A 25,656-nucleotide genomic window follows, 5' to 3' on the forward strand; every position below is an offset into this window, starting at 1 on the left:
AGCCAGGGATGGAGAGGCTAGCCTTGCATTGAATAAAGATCACGTTAGCACGAGTACAGATGATAAAGGAGAACAGCCCAAGGAGGGAGCCAGCTGGGAGACTATTGCCATACTCCAGGTGAAAGATGATGGCTTTCCAGCTGCTCCCCCTTCCTGCTCTCTGAAGACAGAGATCAGAAAGCAAGTGAAAGGATGCTGAGTCTTCTCAGGAGGACACTCAGAGCCTCCAGATCCCCGCCACCTCAACACAGAGAGCAGCAGAGGGGCTGAAAATAGCTTCAATTCCCCAGATGGTGCCTGAGGCCATATGGAGAAGATGCCAGCTGGACCTGGTTGGAGTCACTGGGAGGCCACGGATGCTGCTGAACTAATAGAGCTTTCTGATGCCGTGCTGCGCACTTAACAGTGAGCAGTCCTCAGTGCTTCCCTGAACTTTAGTTTTCTCATCTATAAATTGCAGATACTGAGACCCTGTCTGCATGATGACTATGAAGTTCAAATGAGCCAACATGTAGTGAAAAGTGCTGGGCATGAAGTACCTAAGAAGGTTGAGTTCAGTAACCAGAAACAATATCAGAGTGGGGTCTAGAGATCAGCAAGGACCATCCTCACATCTTTTTTTTTTTTTCCTAAACAAATGTGAAAGCAGAGACACAGAGACTTAGAGTGACTTTGCCAAGGTCATGCAATGAACTATTAGGTGGTCTTTGTTCAGTAGCTATAAGTCAGATGGACTGAAAAAATGAAGGGTGTCAGGAAGATAAGCTAATGGGCAGAAGCAGAGGAGGCTAAGGGACTAGAGGTGCTGGGAACAGAGAAGAAATGGTGAGTCTGAGAGACAGTCTAAGGAGAGATTTTGAGGCTAAGCGACTGAGTGGGTCAATCAGAGAAAGGGGGGAAAGATGACCAATGTCTTTCACAGGAAAGATTGGCACAAAATCAAAGCAGGGTGCTGACAAAGGAGACTTCCTGTGTTTGAGATGATGAGGTCCCCAACGAAGAGGACCCAGCTGATAATGTGAGCAGAATTTTCAGTCTGAGGGAATACATATTTAACCAGCTGCCTTGAACTCAGAGCATGAATGGCTTGTTCTGGAGAAACAACAGTGGGGCACTATGGATAGCCTTTGCTGCAAGCATTCATGCACCCTCCACAATCAGCACTTAATGATAAAATTGAGTGGAATAAAATCCACCCCACAAACACTCATTGACAGGCTGCCATGCATGTGTTAGTCAGTTTTCCATTGCTATGACAAAATACCAGAGAGAACTTAAAGGAGAAAAGGTTAATTTTGGCTCACAATTTCAGAGGTTTCAGTCCATAGTTACTTAGCCCTAGCACTGTGAGGAGCACATGATAACACAGATCTGCTCACCTAACAATGGCCAGCAAGTGAGGGTCGGGGGTGGGGAGGGAGAAAGAAAGGGAGGGGTTGATTGACTATGTGATACATCAATCAAGAACATGCCCCCAGTGACTTACTTACTTCAACTAGTCCATCAACTACTACCTCCTAAAATTTCTACCACCTCACCACGTAAGGCCATATTCCTGTCCCAAAGGCACAGACAGGTTGAGTAGCCCTTATCCAAATGCTTGGGACCAGAAGTGTTTCAATTTTGGAGTTTTTTGACTTTTGAATATTTACATAGATTTTACTCTTTGAGCATCCCTCATACAAAAGTCCAAAATCCAAAATGCTCTGAAATTCAAAACTTTTGGGGTACAAAATTTCAGCTTTGGGAACCTTTTGGAGTTTGGATTTTTGGATTATGAGTGCTCAACCTGCACTTGTGAGAAGGTAAATGAAAGTCAAGACAAGTAACAGTTCAGCAGAGAAAGCGTCATGAGCAGCACACAAGTTATTTCCACTCGAGTAGTGGTCATCCTTGCTGCTGGAGCCCTGAGGGGGAAGCAGAGCCACAGGCTGCTGAGGGGTTCCCCACACAGGGCCGCGGGGCTGGAGATTGTCCTGGGTTGGTGTTTGTTGGGTGCCCGTCACCTGTCTCTCATAGGCGATCGTCTATCAATAGCCATTAGTAGCCATTCTGCCCTGCAATTTCTTCCTGATTGCAGGACACTGGAGTATTGTGTTGGGGAAGCTTCCACCTTGATTCTGCTAAACTCCTGTTTTCTGCCTCCATTCTGCCTACTTCTATTTTCAGCATAATTACTCACATCCCAGGCAATAATGATGTCCATAAATCATGCAAAGATCACCGTTTTCTGATCAACTTCTATAGTAAAGAGACCTAAGGAAGAGGATTAGGTAGTTTATTAATTTTGACTAGTGCCTGGATGTGGCCCTCTAGGACAAATAATAAGTGTTTGATAGCCCAATAATACCTGTTTCATAATTTTTGAGTCTCACTGCTTGCTAATCTAAGTTTATTAAAGAACTATAAACTTTACATTGTTGTAAAGACATAATTGCTATTTCATAGCTTACTTAATATGAGTTAATTATATTAGAACTAAGTTTCCCCCCATTCATATTAAGTATCAATTAGTTGTTTTAAACTATTGATTTGTATTTAATTAACTATGCTATTACATACCAATTAAATTCTTATAAGAGAAACTTGAAACAGCTGTGGTCTTAAATTAAGTTTTTAAAATAATGAATTACACAGAAAGCTCATGTTGAGATATTGTTTTTTAAGGAAGAGTTGACAATCATTTGTGGTCATTCCAAAAAGGTTCTGTGACCACCAGCCCATCCTTCCTTACTCTGGTGGGGACAACGCTCCTTCAGGCACCTGCTTGTGGCTTTGTGCAGCAGGAGCAATGACTGACATTGGGGCAGCTGATTGCCAGCCCTGCCCTCCTCAGCCTGACTCAGCTGTGCCATTTTCTGGCTGGCACAGCCCTAATCACTGTCTGGCCAAGGCAGGAGCATTATTAGCAACTCTTCACCACCAGCTGTGGGGTCTAGAATGGGCTGTGTTGCCATTGGCTCCAGATCCCAAGTGCCTGCAGGAAATCTGGGTGCCCATGTGGTCATGAATCCTTTGGTTTCTCCACATCTCTGCTCTACTGGCCTGAGTCTATACATCCTGGGGTGGGAGGAATGTCCACATTGACCGAGTGGCAATGAACATTCTCCTCTTGTTCCACCTGCACAACAACCTCTTGAAAATAGATACTATTATCCCCATTTATTTATAAAGAAACTGACTTTCGATTTTTTTTCCCATGCTAGGGATTGAACACAGGGCCTCGCACCTGCTAGTCATGTACACTACCACTGAGCTTCATCTGCAGCCCAGAAACTGACATTTTAGAGGGGCCAGGAGTTTGCCCAGTGCCCACAGCTGTCAAGAGGTGAAGCTTGGAATAGCCCCATCTGCCCTCCCACTGCTCGGTAAATCCTACCACGCTCTGACTCCATTCTCTGTGAGACACAACCCCTCACCCATTCTGAGTCTCAATCCCTTGGCTGACTCTTGTCACCTTTCTTTCCTGGAGGGCTAGGCTTCTCCCCTCCCCTCAGACACTGCCTGGGCTCTTTCTCTCAACTGATGAACTGCCTAGAATTCCAACTGGCCACCAGCCGATGCACAATGTGGCCTTCCTCAGGATGCTTAGCCATCAGGAAGGGTCCCCAGGTTGGCAGAGTCCACTACTTCCCTCTGCATACTGGAATTGGGACACTGGCTATCCCTCTTGGGGGCTGAACACAGCCAAGCCTTGTCCCTTTCCATGGTTAGCAGTCACTAAGGGCTTACCCACCTGGGGCAAAGCCTACTTCATTTACTTGTGAATAATCATTCTCTGAGCTAAGAATTATGCATGTATTATCTTTGTTAATCCTCAGAAAAACTATAAGGTATTCCCATTGGACAGAAGAGGAAACTGAGGCTCCAAAAGGTTAAGTAATGTTCTTAGGGCCCTATAGCTAGTACGTGTTGAGCACAGTAAAATTAATTAAATGAAATCTCTTTGTGAGGAGGATTGGGGGAGGAGGGTGATGGTAATAATGTTGATTAAAGAATTATATGAGAAATTGGACATGAATAGCTCAGGCCATCTCTATTTAAGATGTCTAACCCCAGTGGGTCAATTGCTCAGTGGGGAAACATAGGATCATGAAGGTCATTCTGGCCTCCTGGCCTGTCATCAGACTATGTACCCTGTGAGGAGCAGGAGCTGCTGAGGGCCATATGCCTGGAAGCCTTTAAGACTTCTTGTTAGAGGAAGTTGGAAGGCAGTGAGTGATGTTTGAATGGGGCCAGATGCACAGCAGCTGTGTGCCCTGCCCCTGGGGAGCTCCACCTGGGATGTTCAGTCAGTCATGGCTAGCAGGTCAGGCAGAGAGAGGGCAGCTCTTATTTTTCTTTTTTTCTTATAATACCAACAGAGTCCCCAAAAGACTCAGCACAAGGACAATGAGGGGTCCCACTCTGCTGCCAAGTGCTCCTGTACTGTCCATGGCCATTTTCTTGAGGTCTAGATCTTTGCAAAGGCAGAGGCCCAATAAGAACCTGTGAATATAAACTTGACTTGAGGATTCAGTCTTCACACAGATTAATGAAGAGATAGAATTTCTGCCTCACTGCGCTTGCACAATGGGGAAGTAAAGGATCCAGGATAAAAACCCAGGCCTGTTTGGTTCCAGAGTCCAGCCCCAGTCCCCTTCTCCCAGGATTCGGCATTGCTCAGGGACCAGGAGAGACCCAGGAAGAGAGGACCATTAGAAGGTGCTGGCCAATGGTCATGGGCATTGCAGCCCAGTGGTCAGGAGCACCGGAAACCCTCCTGGGATCCCAGGGGACGGGTCGGGGTGAACTACCTCCTGGGGAGACGTCGGGAAGCATGGTAGGCGCCTGCCTGCTCAGGGTGGGCTGGCAGTAGGGCAAGACTGATGTTGAGTGATGTGCTTACAAACCACCTCGCCACCACTTATGGCCTAAATAAAATTGGGAATGTGGGGGATTGACTGAGAGTCCCTAAGAGTTCACCATGGGAGTCATCAGGAGTGGCCAACCTTTGCTCTTGAGACCCCTGGGTGGGGGGTGGAGGGAGATGTCTGCTTTCACATGGTACAGGGAGGATGACAGACAGAAGGAAAAATTCTCTTGAGAATGGGAGAGTGTAGGGTGTTTAGAGACCTTGGGTGGAAGAGGGTAAGCTGGGTTCCAGTGGGCTGGGAATGCCCATTCCACTTTCTGGGTAGAAAAGCAGCACAGGAGGGAGGTCAAGTGTTGATGGTAGGCTCTTGTCCCTAGCCACTACACAGCCAGAGTTGCCTCCATTTGCCTTCTAATGGCCAGGACTGGCCTTGTGGGTGAGCCCTGTCCATCCACACTGTGCACCTCCACTGGCGTGGAAGGAGGGTGGGGTCTAAATATACAGTCTCATGCCCTGAGCTGCCACAGTTCTCTAGGGTGTCCTAATCCAGGCTACCTTGGGAGCTGAGGCCACCAAGGATCATAGAGCCTGGGTTTAGTGAGACCTTATTCACCTGGCAGAGCAAGGCCTAGGAAGTTGCTGCTCCTGCAACCAGCCTCAGCCCCCAGCAAGGGGTGAGGGGTAGACCCAGTGGAACAGGCAGGAACCCTGCTGCCCTCTATTATGGAGATCCTCTTCGAGCGCCACACGCTCCATTACAACTCTGTATCTTATAATTAAATGGAATCTGCCAGTTACCTCTCAGCACGGCAGCAATTCAGGCTCATTGGAGGCTTTCTTTGTTTATTTCCACTTGTTTATTTATTTAACAATTATTTATCCAGCTATCTATATAGCTAGATGGAGGCCCTAGACCAATATTTCTTTTGCCTTCAAAAACAAGAAAGCTCAAATAGAGTCTCTCCCGTGTCACTTTCAGGGAGAGGAGGGAAGAGATGGGGATAGCTGGGTAGCTGCCAGTCTACAGTACAAATCTGTCCCTGAAATGGTTTAGGTGAAGGTCACAGGCCGGGAGCTTTGCTGCCAGCTACAACTTGGATCCTGCTTTTGATTCTACCACCCCTTTTCCTGCTATGGACTTCTTATTCATCCTGAGAAAGTTCTCTGGCCAGAGAGGCCAATGAAGTCCACTATTTCTAGAAAGTTCCTTGGAAGGCTTTTGGAGCCAAGAGCCTGAGGGACTAGAACACAGGTTAGAGAATGTGGAAACCAGGCTGTGAATAGGGATTATTAGCAACAAACACACCTGTAGGGCTTGGCAGTTGAATAAGCAGTCACCAAACATATATTTTCCTTCAACCCTCACAGCACCTGGGAACATTCACTGAGAATCAGAGAGGCCCTGCAACTTGCCTAGAGTCACCCAGTTGCTAATGGCAGAGCTAGGATTTGAACACAAGGTTTGTGGGTAAAACCAAGCTCCCCTACTTCTCTCAGAGTCCCACATCCAAACAAGGCAGCCCAATCACAGAAACCAAAGTTCCTTTCTTCCCTTTAATGATAACCTTTCAGTGATGAGGGGGCGAAGGGAGAGCCTGCTAGCTTTGATTAAGGACTCAGCTTCAAACAGATCCAGGGGAGTGATTCTGAACCACCAGCCATCACTTAATTCGAACATGAAAGTTTACTTTCCAAGAGGCTGGCCCAGTGGGAGGCTGATTGCTAATAGGCATACCAGGGATTGCACAAACCTTGCACATCAATAGCTGGGCCCCAGAGAGGTGACCCGATTTGGGGCCATCCCACCTAGCAGCCCCGTCAGAGCAGAGGATGAGGGTGGCTAGGAAGGTATGAGAGCACACACATACGTGCCCGCTCACATGTTATAGTGGGAGAATGGGAAGGAATTCCAGACTAGAGCTGAGACTTTAGACTTAACTCCTTTTGAAGATAAATAGTATTTATTCACCACTTTTACCCTTGCTTAACTACTCCCACCAACCTATTCACTGGGCCACTCAGGAGCTGTTTCATACTAGGAATAGGAATGAGTAGTACTGGAAAAGCCCTGGGCACACTAGCTATTTCCTGTTTGTTCAGAAATAATTGAGTTTACAAGGTTTTAGGAGGGATGGAGGTGGGCATCAGTGTGTTCTGGTGATGTGTTTGACCATGGGAAACCATCAGGGACATTGTTTGAGGCTCTAGTTGATCCACAGAGGGGTCATAGCAATGAAAAGGAGTTTGGTGGTCCAGACCCAGAACTGCATGAGGATTCACAGTTCTTATTCATCCTGAGAAAGTTCTCTGGCCAGAGAGGCCAATGAGGGAGGCTGGTCTGAGAGAAAGGGTCATTGAAAGGGAGGGTCGTTTAAAGTCCCTCCTTCTTATAGGCCAGGTCTTCTCCTAGCTCCTGAGTCCACAAAAAGCCAGCTCAGGATGCTTGTGCCATTGATCCCCTGTGTTATCATGTCAGCTTTTTATCACTGTAGAAAAATACCTGACAAGAACAACTTAGAGGAGGAAGAATTTATTTTTGTTCACAGTTTCAGAGGTTTCAGTCCATGGTCAGTCAAGTCCATTCCTCTGGGCCTGAAGTAAGGCAGAGCATCATGTTGGAAGGGTGTGGAGGAGGGAAGATGCTCAGCTCATGGCAGCTGAGAAGGGGGGGAGTGGGAGGAGGGAGAGAGAAAGAGGGGAGGGGGGAGAGGAAGAAGAAGGAGGAGGAGGAGGAGGAGAGGAGACTAGAGGAGAGAAGGGAAGGGAGGAGTGGGGGGCGGGGGTGCAGAAATGGGAATGGAAGGGAAAGAAGAGGAGAGAGGGAAAGGGTCAGGGCTGGATATCGTCCCCAAGGCTGCAGTGACCTACATCCTCCAGCCATGCCTGCCTGCCTATAGTTACCACCCAGAATTCTATTCAGATCATTAATCCAACAAATGGATTAATCTCCTGCTGAGCCCTCAAGAGCCAATCTTTTCACCTCTGCATTTTGCATCATTGTCTGACACATGAACTTTTTGGACATTCCAGATCTAAACCGTAACCCCTCCCCCTGCAAGCCCTTGAGACTTCCCACACAGCAGAGCAGTCCCTCCAACTGATGCTTGGCTCTTGATCTCAGGTGTCCACCTTCAGTGTCCTCAAAATGCAGAATGGAGAGTTCCTGAGATAATGCATGTCAAATACTAGGAGGTAAAGGTGAGGAGAGGGGCATTCTTGTCATCTGTCCAAAGGTACAGAACCAAGTCTGGACACATTGTAAGTGCAGTGTAAGTGGCAGATAGTTGTAAGAATAACTATATCATATGTACTTATGAAGAAAGGGATGTGCTAAAAGTCAGGACAAACAGTATGTACTCTAAGGTGGGCCTCAGAGCTCTGCTTCTGTAGTTTGAGGAGAGGCTCCTTTCCATCTTATTGAAGTTGACCTAACTCACACTGTCACTCTCTGGGAGAGACTGGCACTGGGTGTCCTGCTGGTCCTGCCACCCCTGGCTTGCATGGTAATGTGGGTCCCAGGCTGGTGTTCTGCAGGAGCCGAGGAGCAACAGATTATTGGAAATGGTTATTGTCAACCTCACCAGAAGCTATTGAGTAACCGCACAGTGAACCCAAGGCACGTCTGGGCACTACATATAGGCAGAAAGAGCTAAAAAAACCTCTCTCATGACATATCCAGTCCAAGCAGTTGCTGAAAGTTTCTATGGGGCACAGATCAGATCATGAGGTAGATACTGCCAGCTCTGTCAGCCAGGCTTTAAGAAGCACCTGGATAAAGCTGGGGACACAAAGCCTGGCCATGAGAGCCACAGGTGAGGGAACTGCAGGAAGGAGAGAGAGACCATGTCCTTAGGGAAAGTGTCAGGACCAGATGGTGGGGATGGAAGTCCCCTGTCCTGCCCTGCTGGGCTTGGAGGTTACCATCAGTGCAGTGGCCACCTAGTACCAGCTTGGAAGAGCCGATGGTGTGCATCTCTTCCCAACTCTGCTTTCAGCAATGGCACAGTGGTATCTCCAAATCCAGCAAGGCGGGAGTGTTTACACGAAGAGAATTGGCAGAGCTAGAGTCAGGATTCTCTCCCTTCCTTTCCTCACCCCTCCCTTCTCTCCCATTCTCTTCCCTTCCCTTTCCTTGCCTTCCCTTCTGGAGCTTGTCTATTAGCACAGCATTGGCTGAGCTTCAATATTTGAAGAGAGAATGGTTTACCCAAGCCCTGGCTTCTAGGTAAGTGTGACTGAGGACCTCACCTATGGTTTCTGCTCCCTTTCAGGTGAGTGCCTGCCCTTTTTGCCTCATCCTGTGTTTTCTGAGGTGAAGCTCCTGCTATATAAACTTGTAGGTGGGCGGCCATGAGAGCTCATGTGACTAGTTCCCTTGTTTCCTTGTTGCATTACTATTTAACTATTCCATAAAGGTGACAACTTGCCTTTAAAGTGTCCAGAAGAGCAAACTTATAACATCTCAAGGGCAGCAGCTGCCAATGGCATCAAGCTCTTCCAAGTCTTCTCTGGAGTCTTTTGTACTCTGCAAATTTTAGAAAGTATGGAAGATGTCTTCCTTTTTCTCCATTGTTTAGAGAGACAATATGTAGCTAGATTTGGGATCCTGAAGAGGATCTACTCTGCTGGGAACCACTGGGCAGCGTGATAAAACAGCTACAATATATTGCCAGGTATGGTGCTAAGCATTTTAGATACATTATCTCATTTAATCCTGACACCAACTCTATGAAGCGATACTAGGATGGTCCTGATTGTTTAGATGGAAAAACAGAGGCTTGTAAAGGTTAAATGTCAGCTCATTTACAAAGTAGCTGAGTCAAGATTTGAATCTGAGCCTGTCTGACTTCAGAGCTTGAGTTCTATTAAATCCCACTCCTCATCCCAGGAGTAGACTTTGCCCTGCACAGATCCTAATCTGCTCACATTATGAGGACAAGAATGTGGGAAGCCAGAAGAACTCCAGTGAGGAGAGCTGGTCCTCTGGTTTTCCTTAAGAGGAGTGTTCTATGTGGTGAGTGGGATGGATCCCAGGGGCTGTTCAGAGGGTGCTAAGTCAGGGAACCATTATCCAAGTCCCTTCTGGCTGGGGCTATGGGAAAGGTCAGCTGTCACAAAGAGTGAATGAAGCAGCAGAGAAAAACTTGGGGATGGCTGATGATCAAGGCTGAGCACCTGGCAGTCCAGCTTGGTTGCCCCCTCGCCCTGTCTGTGCCCCCTGCCAGAGCTGAGCCACGCCATCTGCCAGAGGCCTAGCACTGGGTCAGACACAGTGATGGTACCTCCCAGGACTCTCCCTGCTCAGGACTGATGCTGGCCTGATTTTCTGAGACCTGGCTCTGTTCTAATTAGCTGTGTGACACTGGAGAAGTCACTTAATCCTTCTCAGCTTCAATTTCCTCATTGAGCTAAATAGATTAAACTAGGGCAGGAGGACCTTAAACCCTGAACCCCATGTCTGAGGACCTCTATGTTCTGCAAAGGGGGTTTTGACACTTCTGAACTTGTATACAAACCAAATATGTTTGTGTATTTCTACAGAAAGCTCAGGTGACCTTTATGATTCTCAAAAGAATGAAGTCTTAATCCATTTGGATTGTTAGAATACCATAGACTGAATGGCTTACAAACAATGGAACTATATTTCTCACAGTTCTGTAGGCTGGAAAGACTAAGATCAAGGCAGATTTGACATCTGGTGAAGCCAATTCCCTGACTCTCAAGTGTCTTTTCACTATGTCCCTCTATGATACAAGGGACAGGCTTCCTTGGAGCTTTTTTATAAGACACAAGTCCCATTCATGAGGGCTCTACTCTGTGGAAGGAAACATCTCATCTTAATGCCATCACCTGGGGGGGATTTCAATATATGAATGGAGGCGACATGAACATTCATACCACAGCAGCCCTCAAACTAAGAACCTTCCTAAAATCCTTCCAGTTTTAGGATTTGTTGGGTTCCAAGTCCTCCCCTCCCTTGATGAGTGCAGATTGACAATAAAGTCAGTCTTAGGAACTGAGGGCCATGGGGGAGGATTCCTAGGACTTTTTACCAAAGTACCTCTTCCCTGAGTGCTGGGATCTGGGGAGTGAAGTGAATTTCTGCTTGAGCCCTTGGACCAGCACTGAGGCAAGAAGGCAGCCCTCCTGTCTGCTGCTTCCTGTAATTCCTGCTAGGGGCACTGAGATCTTGCAGGGAGAGACTGCTGCAGGTGACATCTGGGATCCCTCCTTCCTTGAGGGCTGAGGGAGGAACTATGGGGTTCTGGAAGCCAGGGGATGACTCTGCAGATATTTCTGAGACTTACCAGTGTAGCTAGTCCTTACAGGTCTTCCACAGTTTGCACTAGATTAACCCATGTTTCTTTGTGTGTTTTCTTATGCCTCTGGTCTTGTGTACATATTTGATCTTGGGCATTAGTCAGAAATGTCATGCAATGTTAGAAGCTGAAAGGAACCTCAGCAGTCATCTTATCCAATCTTGCACAGAGAAGCAACCGAAAGCTCAGAGAAGGGAATGGATTGTCCAGAGTCACCCAGGGCAGAGCTCTGTCTTTTGTAGCCTGCGAGCACCCTGAATGGTAAGAATGAGCACCCCTGCCTGTCTACCTCCCCAGTCTCGCTCCTGACCCTCCCTTTTCTCCCCCACCCCACAGGGCTAGTTGCATGAGTTGTTCTGAGAACATGTCCCAACAATTCCAGTTCTGTGCCTTTGACATGTTCCTTCCACCAGAGATACTGTAGTCTTCTCATCCCACCCATATTTCAAGACCTAACAAGATACGTGGTGTGGTCTCTCTCATCCATCCAGATGGGTGGACACTCCCTCCTCTGGCAACACCTTCCTACCCCTCCACCTTGCACCATCATCCCTTGGCATCATTGGGAGAATGGGTTCCAGGACTCCTCCTGCAAGCCCACATCCTCAAATGCTCAAGTCCCTTAAAATGGTGTAATATTTGCATATCCATCATATCCATGATACTTTAAATCATCCTAGATGACTTGTAATGCCTAACACAAGGTAAGTGCAATGTATACAGTTGTTATACTGTACCATTGGGAGAATAATGATAATAAAAAGGTCTGTACATGTTCAGTACAGACACAATTGTTTTGATCTGCAGTTGGTTGTCGATGCAGAACCCAAAGATACAGAGGACTAACTGGATAAACCTTTGCTATGAGACTCCACAGATGTGGCTAAGGCCTCCCTCCCTCCTTCCCTCCCTCCCTCTGTCCCTCTGTCCCTCCTTCCCTCCCTTCCTATACTGGGAATTAAACACAAGAGCATTCTACCTGTCAGCTGCACCTCTATCTCTTACTTACTTGTTTGTTTTATTTTGATACAGGGTCTTCCTAAGTTGCCTGGGCAGATGTTGAACTTGCAATCCTCCCACCTCAGCCTCCTGAGTGGCTGGGATTACAGGTATCACTACTGTGCCCCACTGGTTTCTTACCTTTTGCTCCATCCTTCTGACTGAGAGGTGGGGCCATCTTGATTAGCCCTTGCATCTCTGATACCTAGCACAGAGCCTGGCACCTAGTGGACTGTGAATACTCATATGGGGTGGGTGACTCAAGAGACAATCTGCCTTGATATTCAACAGGTGACCATTTGATTTGGTACCTCATGTCCCTTCAAAATCATGGGAATCAGGGCAAGAGCTCAGATCTGGCAGCTTCTCTGGTAGTTTGAGAACAGGACTCTGAGCAGGGCTCTTTGACCTTGCACCTTCTCTACCATTACTTGCCTTTTCATAGAAATATGCCACAAGTCAGCCGCAGGCATGGGTTGGCCTTAACCTTCCAGGCAATTCTGGTTTTGGTCCTTGAGCTTTTCCCATCCATCCCTACGTTCACCATTTGTTGAGAGCTCACTGTGTCAGTGGCTATGGATATGGGTGGCAAACAGGATGGACAACAATTTTTGCTTTCCTGAGCTTCCCTTTTAGACAGCATCTATCCTCATGCATATAACTTTCTGGTGAGAAGTTTCCTGTGAGCTTGGACAAGTTTCTAATGTGCTCGGGCTGCAGTATCTCCATCTGCAAAATGCTCTCATTAATGCCTGCTTCAAGGGGTGGCATGTGTCACTCTCCATGCCTTGGCCTGTGGCTGGGACTTGGTAACATCAGTTGGTTTGGATGTAAAACACGTGAGAGCTAATTCATTTGTTTCCTGTCTTCCTGGTGCTTTGTTTTTGGAGGTATATTGAAAAGACCCTTTTTAATCTGCTGAGGAACAAAGGATTCCTGAGCAGCAGTGAAGTTCTCTGGGCTGGAATGCAGAAGGGACAGGGGACCAGCATCACTGGGCAGCTGCCAAGTGCTTGGGGCCATTACACACTTTTGGTGATGCCTTACACTACCCTGTAACTGGAGAGGCAGGCGTCGTCTCCCTACTTCTCCGATGAGAAAGTGAAGGCGCAGAGAAGCTGAGTTTTACTAGGTGTGCAAGTCCCACAGTTAGTAAGCAAAGGAATGGTGGACAGCCAGTCTCTGTGGGACACTTCTCCACATGTCAGTGGGGGCTCCCAATTGCATGGAAAGAAGAGAGAAACAGAATGTCACGAGCCCTCTTTCAATAAAGGTCTCAGCAACATGTTTGTCTTGGCAGTGTTTCATATCGACCTGGTGTGTGGCACACGGATTAAGTATGCAGTTGGGTGGTCTTTAAAGGATGAACATTTTCTCTGGGATCAATAAGCCGAGTGAGTTTGGATCTAAATTCATCAAAATGTCACCTGAAGCAAATTTAGTCTCTGGGCTTCTGCACGTAGGTCAGGTCAATGGCCGAGGATGCAGGCAGAACCTGGGGAATGCCTACTTGGGAAGTAGGTCGGGGACACCTGTTGGACCTGTGAGAGTCCATTAACCTGGGTGGGATCCAGGTCCTAGCTGGCAACTAGTATCCAAGAAATTGTTCTGGCAATCCTTGTCAGGGGGCATTTCAGGGAGAGGGATTGAGTGACAACTTTCTAGTTCTAAGTTCTTCACATATAAGGGGGCCTCAAGGTCACTCAGTCCTACCCTCACACCCAGTGCAGGAGTCCCTCTATGGCAGCTATGAGATATAGTCATGTGTTTTCCCTGGGATCCTTCTAAAGACAGGGAGCTCATTACCTTCCAATATGTGCTTTTCATTCTTGGAGAGCACAGGACAGGCTCACGGGAGGTGGACCAAAGGGTCAGCTTGCTGAGTGGGGTAGCATTTATGTCATTCTCCACATTCAGATTTGTACCTGGAATCTGGACAGTTCTTACAAGTTACCACTGCTGGTTACCATTGTCCTCAAACCTCCTCACTGCCCCTTTAATCCCCCTGCCTCTCTCCAGTACTGTGCTACATTTATCTGTTTGTGTGTCTGTCTCCTTGGGTTGTAACATCTTTAAGAGCAGAAGCCAAGTTGTCTTTCTATACTTGTCACAGTGCCTGGTTCACAATAGGAGTTTAATATCTATTTGCTGAAACGGGCCAGTTGCAGAGAAAAACTGAAAGAATAAAAATGCGCTGGATTCCATCTCAGCCTCTCCAGGGTCCCCCACCCTAGTTGGGTGACATGATGCATATTCAAAGGGCAACCCAAACCACCAGAGCTGGTCTGGCCAGGAAGTCTTCATGGAGAAGGTGGGAATAGACTGGGCCACCTAGAATGTCAGCTACAGAGGGGGTGGCACTGTAGCCAGGAGGAATGGATTGAGCTAGGGTTTGGGTAGAAATGGGCAAAGGGAGGTACTGCATGTGGCAGGAAGGCAGGCACTTTGTCTCTAGGAAAAAAAAAGGCAGGTTCAGGCACACTGTGGAGGACTTTGCTGCAGAGGGTAGAGCCTGGAATTTCTCCTCCTTCATGATGGAGAGTCTCCAGCTTACCTAGGCCAAACCCCGTGTCAGGGACATTCCTTCATTGCCCTCCCCATGAGTATCCTGTGGTAGGTGGCATGATTTTTGTGTACCCAGGACAAACTTGGCCATGTGTGGCCTAGGACTGTTCTGCCCTTCTGAGCCCAAGAAGGGAGTACCAGGTGTGGACTCTTCTGAGGGAACCTCTGCCTGACCCTGCCTATACGAGGAGAATCAATCCTTTCTTCCTTCCTCTTCCTCCCTCCCTCCTTCTTTTCCTCTCTCCCTCCCTTCCTTCTTCCTTATAGTTACTTAGTTTCACTTGTCCTTCAGTGGTCCCTCCTATCAATCTTTGCATGTTCCTAATAAATAAATCTGTGAAGATCTGCATCCTTTTTTTAGGTAGATATGAATATATACACCATACCCTAGCTCCTGAATAAGTCTGAGAGTCTTTCTCAGACTGTGACTCCAGTGAGAGTTTACAGTTTGCACAGGAAGGACAATGACCTTAGAGACAAGGCTCAGTGATAATGCTGGGTCATCCACTCACTAATTAGGTTATAAAAATAATTTTGCTATGGTTTGAGAGTTTAGAGCTGGTCATGTTATATTTGTTTTTGAAGGCTTTCATTTATTTTTTAAAATTATTAGCCAGAAGTTGTATATATTTAAAAGATGTATACATTGAGGGACAACTAAATCAATGTCTCCATTACCTCACATACTCACATATAAATTTTTTTTTTGGGGGGGTGTGGAGAACAAATCTACTCTCCTAGCAATTTTCAATGATATAATCCATGGTTATTACTTATCTACAATCAGGCTGTTGTACAGTAGGCAGGAGACTCCTCTTGAGCAAGGATCAGGTATAAGCAGAGAGTGGGAGACTAAGTTCCTGGCATGGAGAGCCTTGGGGTCCCAGTAACTGGGAGAAAAGAACCTCAGGGGCCGAGAGGAGGGTGCTGGAAAGGAATCGTCCACCTGCTGAGTCCCCATAAGAGACCAGACCTGGCCTTATGCATCCCTGTTCCTATGAGGCAGGTATTTATAGTTCCATTTCACAGAGGATAAACAGAGACTCCTGGGACTTAAGCAGACTGCCCAAGGTCACACAGTTAAATGACCAAGGGGTTGGAAACCAGGCCCACCAACCCCAATCAGGCTCCTCCCCTTGACTTAACCCTGATTCTGCCTGTGGGAATGGTCTGGCTTTACTCAGTGATCTTGAGCAAATCCTTGAACCTCCCTGGGCGTCTCTTTGCTGTCTCATTGGGTCCTGCATAGGGCCAGTCCTCCTGGCTGGCCAGGGTCAGAGCAGAGCCAGCTCCCTCGCTCCCTGCCTGCAGCTGCCGGCTGCCAGGACGTGCTAGCGCAGCTCGGCACATTTTCCTATTAAGTCCTCACACCATTGACACAAGAAGCAGGATCATCCTTAATTTTGGTGTGAGGCTCAGCCTAAATGACTTGCCCAAAGTCACACAATCAGTCAATGGCAGAGCAGAACAGAGCTGCTTAAGGCTGACAGGGGACACCACTATCTATCCTTGACAGCCAGGCTCTCCTCTGTGTCCCCTAGATCATACTAGTTACCTGGCATCGTGGAAAATTACCTGGATATAGTCAGCCTGCTGCCGGGGCCCACACTCTTGTGTGCTTCTGGAGCCTCCTCCATCTGATACACCTGATCTGTGGTCCCTCCTGCTGTCCTCAGTTGACTGTTTGGTCTCCTTCCCAACTGAAGAGATCGGGCAGTTACCAGGAAAAAGGTGCCCTGGCTCTAGGCTTGCCTGCAGCTCTAGGGCAATAAGCTATCTTTCTAAAATGAGGTTTTCCATTTTAGAGACTCTGGAAACTCCATGTCTGCCAAACTGCAGTCCTTCCTGGTTCAGGATGCCTGGGATTATAGCCAAGGTTGAACTGCTTAGAGTCCCCTCTTGGCTAACTCCACCAAACCAGAGATGACAACCCATCCCGGACCCCAGCACCACATACACAGTGTAGCTCATAGAGCTTCTCTTCCTCTTCATCTATTTACATATTTAGATAGAAACTGAATACACAAAGGTGTCTAGCATGATGAGTACAGTATTGTATGTGCTCTGGAGTTAGACAGACATAAGTTTATCCCAGCTCCAGGACTTACTAATTGTGTCACCCTGGGCAAGACATCTGAGTCCTCACTAAGCCTACTTCCTTCTTTGTGAAATGGAAACAGTAATGCCACTCACCTCAAGATGTTGCTATGGGACCAAACTGAACAAGCACAGTACCTGGCACGCAGAGAGGGCTCCATCAACAGAGGCTCCTGTGGCCTGTGGAATCACCACCTGTCTTCTCAATTTGGAGAGTGACAGCTGATGGCAGGCCTCAGGCTGCCAGGTAGGGAGGCTGCCTGTCTGGAGCCGCCATGAAGCCGCTGGTGGCTGCCGCCTTTCACAAGGCATTACAGGACATTGTTTTAATCAATACTATATTATTTCCTCCACAGCATCTATCCCCATGTTTATTATGTGTAAATAGGGTTTTTCAAGGATGTGAATGTGTTAGCTTAATGTAGCTGACATTCAGCGTGTACAATCTGGTGGCTGCCCCTCAGGACCTCCAAGAAAATGAGATGATGTATCTGCCACAAAGCCGTCCTCGTGAGTGAAATTTGAGAAATTCAACACGGTGGTTGCGGTCAGGGTACCGGTGCATGCTTGCAGGCTTGGGCTGTGTGCTTGAGCAAGGAAAACAGACAATAAACATGAACCTGGTAGCACAATTCAGGTAGTAGGAGGGAGTGTGGAGGTTGGGGTTCTGGAAGTAAGGGATTGGGGCTCTCGTCTCTTTGCTGCCAGATCTAGATTCTGCACAGCTCTACACGGTGTGGCCAATTCCTATCTTTCTTTTCTTGCCCGTCCCTGGAATTTGTCAAAGTTCACTCTTTCTGAGAGCTGTTCCTCTTTTTTTCTGGATTCTCAGATGATCACCTTCCTCTTTTTTGGATATGTTACCCCAGTGGTCTCAAAACTCATCTTGTGTATGTTTCTCTGGCTCAGTCCAATTCTATGGGTGGTACCCAACCTGGCTGTCAAGGTAGGTGGTGTGTGGCATAGCTGGCCTTTCCAAACTTTCCACATGGGCTCATCTCTACTCCTCCTATGCCAGGGTGCTCAGGATAAGAGATGTTGGTGCTCTCCATCCCTCTCCCTCAGACCCATAGGGCTGCAGTGAAGCAGGAGGAGAGTTTTTTTTTTTTTTAAAGAGAGAGAGAGAGAGAGAGAGAGAGAGAGAGAGAGAGAGAGAGAGAATTTTTTTTTTTAATATTTATTTTTTAGCTCTTGGCGGACACAACATCTTTGTTGGTATGTGGCGCTGAGGATCGAACCCGGGCCGCACGCATGCCAGGCGAGCGCGCTACCGCTTGAGCCACATCCCCAGCCCCGGGAGGAGAGTTTTATTTAGATTTTGGGGAAAGATTCTCCACCATGACACCCTTCAAATTGCAGGTCAGAAATCTCTACCACACATGGATCACTATCAATAGCTAGAGTCCCAGTAATGGGCATTTAACACAATCTAATAAAATATCAGACAACTAGGAATTCATTGGTAGAGCTTGCTAGGGTGTATCATAAAGGAATTAACCATTTCCAAGATAGTTCATGGAATTTTACCAGCAGGATGTGTTTCCATCCACTATTTTCTTAACTGTGTTTGGAAGCAGAGGACTGGATAGAAAAATTGCCTGATTTCCATCTTTATGCCAAACGTCAAAGAGGGCCCAAGGGAGGCCCCGTCTAAGAACTGTGGGAGGAAGGGATCAGTGCCTAGCCCTTCATGCCTGTCTGTTCATCTGTCCAGAATTCTTGGCAAACTCTGGGGGTCCATCTCACTAAAAGGTACTCTATAAACGTAAATGACCGTTGTTATCATTAAACTCCGTCTGTGTGCCTTAAACCCACCGAACAAAATGTGATTGGCGTTGGGTTTCTGCTCCCTTCCCTGCCTGAGCAATATGAGGGAGGTGTTTTTCTTGGCAAATAAATATGATATCATAAGCTCTGGCAGAATTCCAATCTGAGTAATGGCCGTCTGCCTTCCTAATTCCCTCAGCAGCTCGGAACAGGAACATTATTCTTTACTTCCTCTCTTTAAAAACAAACTCTCTATTGGAGAGCATTACTCAGCCGTAGGATCCCTCCCAAGACGTGGCTGCTTTCTGATGACGGGATGTGAGTGATGAGCTCAGATTACAGTGCACATTTGGGAAAACACAGTGAGACATTTGGCCTGGAAAAGGCACCTGAGGACCTCGGATGACAGCGGCTGCTCTTCACGTGTCCTTGTTCATGAGGGATGCAGAGCCAAAGTCAATAAGAATCACATTGCTTAGTGCAGCCATTTCCCCTGTCTGCATCATTATGGAGTAACTGGGTAACTAGGTAATCGACTTGAGCTAGACATTGACCAGGAGGTATTGCTGAGCCGTCTCTCCATGCCTGGCTGTGGGGGCAGGGTGCTGGAGAATGATTCTTCTCTGCTCACCTGGCCACTGCCACCTTGAGGTATATAACCTGCTGCCATCTTTGGTTGTCATCAGTTCCTTATTACAACACTTTGAGAGAGGTAGCAGGTATTATTACCATTATGCTTTGGATCTTAAATACCCACTACAGGCCATGTGTTAAAGGCTTGGTGCTACTAGGAAGTGGTGGAACCATTGGGAGGTGGAGCCTAGTGGGAGGAAGTTAGGTCTTTGGGGGTGTATTTTTGGAGGGGATATTAGGACACTGGCTTCTTCCTCCTCTGCTTTCTGGCAACCATAAACTGAGCAAGTTTGCTCCACAATAAGCTCCTCACCATGATGATCTGTTTCACCCCAGTCCCCACAATGACGGAGCCAATTGACCATGGACTGAAACCTCTGAGACTCTGAGCCAAAATAGACCTTTCCTCTTTTAAGTTGTTTATCTCAGGTATTTTGTCACAGTGACAGAAAGCTAATACAGTTACCCTCCCTCTTAGAAACCTGAAAACAGGCTCAAAGAGATTCATCAGAGAACTTTTTCAAAACAACAAAATACACAGAGCAGAAGTGGAAGCCCAACTTGAGTCTTTTGACTTCAAATCCTATTTTTATGACATTACATCAGGTCTCGTTATGATTTCTGGACTGTGAGGACTTTGACATGCCACTTGCTCATGTTGAAGCAGCTATTACAGGGTGGCAGAGTGAAGGCACTGGGTTGGGAGCAAGGACACAGCTCTACCTCTGTTGGTCTCAGATCTGCTGAGGACTCACTGGCAGCCACTCAGACTGATGAGGACAATACTGGCTGGGCTTACAGGGAGGCCTTGAAGCTGGTATGCCTCCAGGAATCCTGGGAGAAGGGCAGAGCAGTGTGCAGTGGGCCAAGTCTCAGCATTATTGATTCAGCCAGTCAACATTTATTGGGCACCTACTATGGCCAAGCTCAGGGACACAATTATAAACAAGAGAGTTCCTGATAGAAGTTCATAGTCTGGTGAAAGAGGCAAGTCAACAGACCATTATAATTCAGGTTGAGCATCTCTAATCTAAAAATCCAAAATCTGAAAATTTCTGAATGCCTATTTGGTGCCACAAGTGGAAAATTCTACACCTGGCCTCATGTGACCTGTCACAGTCAAAACGTAGGCACACTAAAAATATTGTATAAAATTACCTTCTGGCTAAATGTAAAGGGGAACATGAAACATAAGTGAATATTGTGTTTATAGAGAAACCATCCATTAGATATCTCATTATGTACATGCAAATACCTCAAATCCAAAGAGATGAAGAATCTGAAACACTTTCTGGTCCCAAGCATTTTGGATAAGGGATGTGCAACCTGTACAGTAAGATGAATGCTCTCACAAGAGAGAGCCAGGGCACTGTGGCCATGCCCAGGGGAGCCCTTCATCAGACATGGCAGTTCTTAGAAAACACTCATGGGGGACATGACATCTCTGCTGAAGCCAGAAGGATAGATGGGAGATGGGCAGATAACGATGGGGCTTCAGATATTCCACGCTGAAGATGCAGCACTTGCAAAGTCCCGTGGTCAGATGGCAGAAGCAGTTAGCAGACCTGGTTGGGCATCTTTCCAATCAGGAGCAGAGAGTCATGGAGCCATCATGTCCCCCAAGCCCTTAGTGCTTCCCTGCCTCAACCCCATAGCCTGGAAAGTTTCCATTTTGCTCTGAATGTCTTTAGCCTTCAGTTGTGCAGGAAATAAGAGCTGGAAATGCACCCTAACCAGAGCAGGCAGCACCAAGTCCAGAATCAAAAGGATCCGGCTGTGCTTTATCTAACTGAAGGACTGTAATCTGCGAGATGTTCATTTAACATATTTCTGCCTTCTGAATGGCTTTTACTTTTCACTAAATTGAAACCGCAGCACAATATATGTGAATGATTAGGTTGTGTAATACATTCCAGCAAATTTAGATTAGGAATGATTATGACTTAAGTAAAATAGTTGAACACAATTCTTATTGCCATATATCTTTTCTCTTCCTTTTAGTGTTCCTGGGAGTGATTGAATACAAGGAATGAATGACTCCTAGGAGAGCTGAGGCTGGGGCAGGGAGGGTTTGAGGTCTGTCTTTGGAGGGCTTTCAGGGGAAGGGAGAGGCTGACAGGAAGCCTCAGGTTCTGGTATGCAGGGAGAAGCCCTGGGCAGTTGGGAGGCAAGTCCCAATGGATCTGTCATTTACTAGCCGTGTGACCTTAGGCAAGTTACATAAATTCTCCGAGTCTTAGTTTCCCCTTAGCAAAATGGGCTATTAAAATTTCTGGTTCATGGGATTGTTGCAGGGATGGAATGAAGTCAGATATGTTAGAGCAATATTGTAGATAGACCAAAGGCTTGGGTGGGGAGGTGGAAGTCCCTGTCCAGTTCTGGGTCTACCACTTACTGGAGCTGTGTGACCTTGACCTTTGTTACTCAGCCTCTCAGAGCCCAAGTTGCCTAATCCACAAAATGGGAATAAGTGTAGGTGACCATGGGTATCCTTGGAAAGAAGCTTAAATCGGATTTTTCCATGTTAAAAATGCTTTGCATTATGTAAGCCACCTGGGAGGGCTATGTGGCTGATAAGGGTAGGAATAGGAGTCTGGGGGCATCTTCTTCCTGGGAACAGCAACCAGGCATGGTGAGGTGGAGCTTTGCTGGGGGCCCTGGGAGTGGGGAGGGAAGAGAGGAGCCCCAAGAGAAAGTCCCCTTTGGAGTTCCAAGCCTTGCATCTGCCCCAGGCACTCCCAATCTTCCTTCTCCTGCTCCGTATTTCCTAAGTAGTATTGAACTCATTGTAACAGTCGGTATGAAGTATTTATGTATTATGTTCATGTTTAAAGTCAGCCTGCCTGGTTCAAAGGGCAGGGAGCTGTTTCTTAGTGTGATGTTTCTCAAACACCCAGAGCACAGCCTGGCCAGTTAGGAGGAGCCCAGGAAAGATATGTCAAGTGAATGGATTTATGAGTGAGGCTGAACCTCCATCTCCTGGGAATGACGAGCGGAGGCTGGGGAACCAGGGTAAACGGAGCGCATCCATCACTCTGGTAGGGATCTTGCTGCAGGGAGAAAGAGCTGCAGTTTGGGGCATGGAACCTGGCACCCGCTCTTCAAGGGAGCCACAAGCCCCTGGAATTTTCTCTGAGCCCTAGAAGCACCCACAACCTTGATGATCTCCCTGTCCCCTCCTAGCAACCTGACAAAATGCCTTTCAATCAGAGTAACTATTGCTGTCCTGGAGCTGCTGACTCTTGAGGTGGCTGCCTCTTGTAGTACCTGCTGGAGACTATATTTCTTTTCTGTTCATCATGAGAACAGGGACAACAAAAGACAGTACAGCAGATGAAGGCCCCTCCAAACCCTCCAGAGCTGGGGGAGCCTGGGCTGGTGGCAGTATTGGCATGTGGGGGGACAGCGTTATGGCTCTTGGACTTGGGGCTGGCTGTGCCAGTGACTTGTGCTGCTCCTGGCCAAGGCAGGCAGGGCTGTGGCCACTGAGCCCACTCTCCCACCTGCAGGCAGGTGCTTAGAGTCCCTGATGCTCTTGGGAAAGTGCAAGGCACCACCCTGTAGGAGCTGGCATGCCATCAGGGGCCACCTGCCTCAGGTGTCTTGCTAAGTGCTTTTCCCTCCACTTGAAAACCCTGTAAAATAGCTGCTGTGTTTAAATGAGGAAGGGAAACTCAGAGAAGTTAAAAACAGTCAGCTCTCCATATCAGCAGATTCCACATGCATGGATTGAACCAATCACAGATCGAAACCATAAAAAAAAAAAAAAAGTGGCATCAGACCTGAAGATGAACAGACTTTTTTTCTTGTCATATCCCTTCAACCATATAGCATAATAAGTATTTATGTTGATTTTATATTGACTGGGGTGGTATAAGTAATCCAGAGATGATTGAAAGTTTGTGGGAGGTCTTATACAGGTTCTATGCAAATACTACACCATTTTATATATGGGACTTGAACATCCATGGATTTTGGTGTCCTCGGAGGATCTGAAACTAATTTCTTCAGACACTGGCATGGGGGGCAGGATGTGTGTGTGTATGTGTGTGTGACTGTAATGCAACTTGTTAATTGGTATTGTTGGGGCAAGAACTTCCATGTTTCCAAACCCCAAGTGCCTCTACTCTCCATTCCACCCAGAATCCTCTGTGGGGTAGACATTCCCTGTAGGGGTTAAGTGCATCCCCTTACTCCCCAACCTCAGTTTCCCCACTATTGTACCAGCTATTGATGCCTAGGTGATGAGCCCTTAACTTCAACCTCACCTTATCCTGCCATCTTGCCTAACCTTGCCTTCAACCTCACCTTGCTTAACCTTGCCTAACCTTGGGCAGGACCTGTCCTGGGACCTGAGCTGTTGGCTGAGGCCCTGTTTCACTTGCCAGGTGTTGGCCCCATCCTTAGGAGCGGGGCTCCCTCTTGAATACCAGTCAAGGCCAATAGCAGAAGCTCACTGAAATCCCTTGGACACTGAGTTCAAAACACCAGTTAATAGCAACCTGGCTGAGAATGTTGAACGTTTCTTTTAAAAAAATTTTATTAATTGTTGATGAAATTTTTAAATTTTATTTATTTAGTTGTATGTGGTGCTGAGGATTGAACCCAGTGCCTCATACATGCTAGGCATGTGCTCTACCACTGAGCTACAATCCCACCCCTGTTGAACAATTTTTTGAACCCAGGAACTGGAGGTCTGAGGTCTGTGTTCTTCATCATCATACTGTCCTGCCTTTTCTTCATTTGACATGGTCTTTCACCTTAACCTCCTCAATGAGTCTGTTTCATTAGTATCCCCCTTCAAATCTAGAAAAAGATGCAGATGTGGTCTGACCAAACAAAGCCCAATTGCTTTGCGATTGATTCTGTCTCAGGTTGCACTCCCTTTCCTGGGTTCTTCCGTCCCAGGTGGGCTCCTCTTCCACTGCTCAGTTAGCCCTCTGTCTATAGGGCTCTGCCTAACTCCCCAGGGCTTCCAGAAATGGGCCTCCGTGGGAAAGCCACTGTGTGGCTGAGGTCTGAGGCCCCCAGCCATGTTCCCCCCCGGCAGGTCGTGTCTTCGTGTGGCTCCCACCGTGGCTCACAGCAGACACAGCAGAGGAAAGAACCTCATCTTGGGCCAGTCGGGGGCTGGGTAGAGACAAAACCGTCTGTGAAGGTCACTGCCGTTTCTCAGTGAGCGATCTGTCCCCATTTCAGCCTCAGTGGGAAAGTGATGGAGGGTGTAATTAGGGCCTGAGCAGAGCCTGTAGGGATGCTGTGCTGGCTCAAGGAGGCTGGGGACACAGGCAGTAGTCTCTGTCCTCTGAGATTCCTTGGGATCGGGAGCCCAGGCTGCTCAGGACAGCTGCCTCAAGGGACCAGGGACCCAGGCCTTCCTTCACTCTTCTCCCCACTTCTTCTCTCATCAGAATTTATTTGTCCTGTGTGTCTCATTTCACCCCATTCCCTTGAGGACTTGTCTTATTAGCGAGTGATCTAAGGCACTCATGTGGCATTAAGATGTGAAAGTCTAACAATTGGTTTTGATGTTTGTAGTCAGCCTATCCCAAGGGTGCAGATCTTGAACAGGAGGATTCCTTCACCTAAAGGCATGTATCCCTCAGGATGAAATTCCACACATTCTGGAAGAAAGTTAGTTTGTGTAGTATCAGCCCCAAGTGGTTATCACTTAGAGGGCATTACCGTGCACTGCACGAAGACGAGAAATGGAAGCTCCCCAGGATGTGTGTCTTTCCCAGGATCTCATTGCTAGTGGGTGGCAGGGCAGGGATGGGAGCCCAGCTTGGTTACTTTGAGTGATGAGCTCTTCCTGTGTCTCCTAAGGCATCCAAACCACATCCTGCGTTTCACCCGAACCTAAGGCTAATTTTGGGGTCCTGCTGTAGTTTAGATCTTGAATGTCACCTGAAGACATGTGCTCAAGGCTTGATGGCCAGCCTGTGGTGCTATTGGAAAGTGGTGGAGCTTTTCAGAGGTGGGGCCTAGTGGAAGAAAGTTAGGTCACTGGAGGTGTGCCCTTGAAGGCAATCTTGGGACCTGGTCCCTTCCTGTCTCTTTCGCTCCCTGGCTGCTGTCCTCCACCACATGCTCCTGCCATGACACACTGAGTCATCACAGGCCCAAAGCAACAGGGCCAAGTGACAATGGACTGAAACCTCTGAAACTGGGAGCCAAAATAAGCTTTTCCTCTTTTTAAGTCGATTATCTCAGGTATTTTGTCTCAGCAATGGAAAGTTGATTAACACAGGTCCCATCAGGTGTGTAGTGCTATTAGAAGGATCCGATATGGTCAGAGAAAACTCTGTCCTCCAGGAGAGAGGGGCAGGAGAACTATAACTATCACTACAATTTCTTGATCCCTTAACACTATTTCAGGATCTTCAAATACTCAGATCAATTTGTAAGTTATAGTACCAT

The 25,656-nt window shown here is 47.4% G+C and overlaps 1 pseudogene across 1 annotated transcript in view; it reads right to left on the bottom strand.

The window, feature by feature from the left end:
• The window catches only part of LOC308641592 (von Willebrand factor A domain-containing protein 5A-like), a 31,033-nt pseudogene extending 18,681 nt beyond the window's left edge, over nt 1–12,352 (bottom strand). Inside the window, exon 1 of the transcript in view lies at nt 12,316–12,352. The product of the transcript in view is annotated as a von Willebrand factor A domain-containing protein 5A-like (transcript). The remainder of the gene's footprint in view (nt 1–12,315) is intronic.
• Nucleotides 12,353–25,656: the final 13,304 nt, after the last annotated feature.

The sequence above is a fragment of the Spermophilus citellus genome (genome assembly GCF_964194105.1).
Source record: "Spermophilus citellus genome assembly, chromosome: 2".
Classification (NCBI taxonomy): Eukaryota; Metazoa; Chordata; class Mammalia; order Rodentia; family Sciuridae; genus Spermophilus; species Spermophilus citellus.